This window comes from Amia ocellicauda, unplaced genomic scaffold (genome assembly GCF_036373705.1).
Source record: "Amia ocellicauda isolate fAmiCal2 unplaced genomic scaffold, fAmiCal2.hap1 HAP1_SCAFFOLD_74, whole genome shotgun sequence".
NCBI classification, from domain to species: domain Eukaryota; kingdom Metazoa; phylum Chordata; class Actinopteri; order Amiiformes; family Amiidae; genus Amia; species Amia ocellicauda.
Window position 1 is genome coordinate 422746 of NW_027103001.1, and position 3736 is coordinate 426481.

The window sequence follows — 3736 nt, forward strand, 5'->3', positions numbered from 1 at the left end:
GAGAGACAGAATAACAACAAGAAAATCCAGAAAAACGCATTTCAAAAAAGTTATAAATTGATTTGCATGTTAATGAGGGAAATAAGTATTTGATCCCCTATCAATCAGCAAGATTTCTGGCTCCCAGGTGTCTTTCATACAGGTAACGAGCTGAGATTAGGAGCACTCTCTTAAAGGGAGTGCTCCTAATCTCAGCTCGTTACCTGTATAAAAGACACTTGTCCACAGAAGCAATCAATCAATCAGATTCCAAACTCTCCACCATGGCCAAAGAGCTGTCCAAGGATGTCAGGGACAAGATTGTAGACCTACACAAGGCTGGAATGGGCTACAAGACCATCACCAAGCAGCTTGGTGAGAAGGTGACAACAGTTGGTGCGATTATTCGCAAATGGAAGAAACACAAAATAACTGTCAGTCTCCCTCAGTCTGGGGCTCCATGCAAGATCTCACCTCGTGGAGTTTCAATGATCATGAGAACGGTGAGGAATCAGCCCAGAACTACATGGGAGGATCTTGTTAATGATCTCAAGGTAGCTGGGACCATAGTCACCAAGAAAACAATTGGTAACACACTATGCCGTGAAGGACTGAAATCCTGCAGCGCCCGCAAGGTCCCCCTGCTCAAGAAAGCACATGTACAGACCCGTCTGAAGTTTGCCAATGAACATCTGAATGATTCAGAGGAGAACTGGGTGAAAGTGGTCTCAGATGAGACCAAAATCAAGCTCTTTGCCATCAACTCAACTCGCCGTGTTTGGAGGAGGAGGAATGACCCCAAGAACACCATTCCCACCATCAAACATGGAGGTGGAAACATTATGCTTTGGGGCTGTTTTTCTGCTAAGGGGACAGGACAACTGCACCGCATCAAAGGGACGATGGACGGGGCCATGTACCGTCAAATCATGGGTGAGAACCTCCTTCCCTAAGCCAGGGCATTGAAAATGGGTCAAATACTTATTTCCCTCATTAACATGCAAATCAATTTATAACTTTTTTGAAATGCATTTTTCTGGATTTTCTTGTTGTTATTCTGTCTCTCACTGCTAAAATACACCTACCATTAAAATTATAGACTGATCATTTCTTTGTCAGTGGGCAAACGTACAAAATCAGCAGGGGATCAATTACTTTTTTCCCCCACTGTACATACATATATATGGAAAAGAAACATTACAAGTATAAATCACAATAAGATGTAATAAAGTACAGATAAACAAAGTGTAATAAAATGTGATCTGTTTGAAAATGCAGGGACGTCACTGGAAAAGATGATGTCTGGATGGCAGCATATGTTGCTCCAAAATGTGTACATCTCTTCTGCAAAAATGGTGCCCTCACAGATGTGCGAATTACATGACAGACAGACAGACAGACACTCACACACACTGTCACACCCACACACACACTTTCACAGAGAGACATATACACACACACACACACACACACACACACACACACTTTCACACAGAGACAGGCACACACACGTACAGACACACACACTAACTTTCACACAGAGACAGACACACACACACACACACACACACACACACATACATACATACATATGGAAAAGAAACAATACTTTTATAAATCACAATAAGATGTAATAAAGTACAGAAAAACTAAATGTAAGAAAATGTGATCTTTAATACACAGAAATATGTATGGCTGGTCGGATGCGTCTTGGACTCGGGTTCCTCTTCATTACGTATAACGCTTTTGCCTTTTGCTAAAGCTTTCCGTGGAGGGGATCGTGGGTGAGTTTGTACCATTCTTGGGGGGCTCTGCCTTGTTGGGGCGGAGCTGTGATCCAGGTGAACAGCAGATCGGGCATAGGTGGGCATGTGGGCAGAGGAGTAGGAAGGCCGGTCAAGCAAATAAGCTTGCTAAGGTACGCAGCAGCAGCAAGCAGCCCCCCCATCCAGCCAGCCAGCCAGTCTGGCTGGCAGTGACTGAGTGGTTGACAGACGGCAAGCAACGGAATGTACGTGCTCTGTGATGTCATAGCAGTCAGCTGAGAGAGGCTCGTGATGTCATCGCTGAGCTGGCTGGCTGGCTGGCTCTGTGTGTGTGTGTGTCTGTGTCTGTCTGTTTTTCTGTTTGTCAGTCTGTCTGTCTGTCTCTCTCTCTCTCTCTCTCTCTCTCTCTCTCTCTCCCTCTCAATTCAATTCATTTGTATTGTCAAAGCAATTGGACATACATACATACATACATACATATATGTAGCGTAAGGTACACTTATACATTTCAATTAAAGAAGTGAATTCATAGTATCACCTTATCACGAATCCTGGAGTCTTGTATAACTCAATTTCTGTAATAATTGGACGCAGACACCAATTCCAAAGATATAAATTGTCAAATTTATTTAAAAACAAAGACTAAATGTAGCACTACACTAATTATACAAAAGGGAAAAACTAATTAAAATTCAACTCTAGATCAACAAATCAAAGACAAATCACTTCCGTGACCAAATCAAAGACCATGGGATCCCATAGGATAACACACAAATCGTTAAACAAAAAAGGTTATAAACACATTGACTACAATACCGGTTAGTAATTCTAGGAATCACTAAGAAACAGTTGAAAGTGCTAAATTGCAGTTTCAGAAGATGAAAAAAAACTGTAACAGATGGGATATGTAGTACTTTATGCTCGAGTGGTCTATGCGATTACACCCTGTTGGTGTTATTAAGAACGCCAAGTACCAGAATGCAGAGCGGGACTGTTTTTTGTGCCGTGACTTGTCGGGGGAAAAAGGCGCAGAAAAAACGGACGAGAAGGTGAAGGTAGTATGGCGGTGATGCATGCGTTGGTGAAGTGGGAAAGCGGGGTCGACAAAGACTCTTACAGCGTGATTCCCACTGCTTGCTTTCGCAATTTTGATTTATTCAGCATTGCTGATGATGACGAAGAGACGACTCGAAACTTCAGAGCAGAGTGGAGAGACACGAACAAACCTCCAAAAGGTGGATGGCCTGTCCATGAAGCGCAGATCATTATGACTGGTAACAATGTTTATTTAAAAAAAAAACATTAAAGTCTTTACATGCTATTTGATATATACAATCACAGTATATTTGAAATGAATGTTTAAGTTATTAATGTGTTGTACTTCTAACATACTCTTATAACATGGTAGGTGGTGGTGAGGGCGCTAAAAACTCGTCATACTTGACTGGCATTTGTAAGAACGATTTATTGTGTGTTGTGCTTTACAATAAAATCCCCCAAATCACAAAATAAATTAAACCAGATATAATTTAACTTCAGTTTTGATTCAGTGTTGGCTGTTCATCTTAATTTGTATGGTCAAAGCACAGTATTTTTATGACAAATAAATATAATCCCCAAATATCTGTGGACATAATGCAGGGTTTTATTTATTTTATTTTTATTTTAGGAAAAGAAGGCGAACTAAGAAGAAAACTTAATGACCTAACAAAAATGCCCTGTCCTAAAATGAAGAGAGTACCTAAACCAAACAAAAAACTTCAAATTTCAGATGATAGTGACCTTGATGAACCACAGTTGAGATATCATTTCCGGTGAGATAATTACTGCAAATATTAAATAAATGTATTGCAGGATTGTTTTTTTTTAATCATATTCATATATATATATATTTTCATTTTAAACTCTTTTCCTCTCTGAATACAGCACAAAATAAGAAAGAAAACCGATGGAGCTTCAAGAATTAGATCCCGTCATATTCTACAGACATT

General features: G+C 40.2%; 1 non-coding gene across 1 annotated transcript; it reads left to right on the forward strand.

The window, feature by feature from the left end:
- The first annotated feature begins 1691 nt into the window (after positions 1-1691).
- Positions 1692-1806, forward strand: LOC136742591 (U5 spliceosomal RNA). The gene has a single exon (XR_010814962.1). It is a non-coding gene; the product is annotated as a U5 spliceosomal RNA (small nuclear RNA).
- The last annotated feature ends 1930 nt before the right edge of the window (positions 1807-3736 follow it).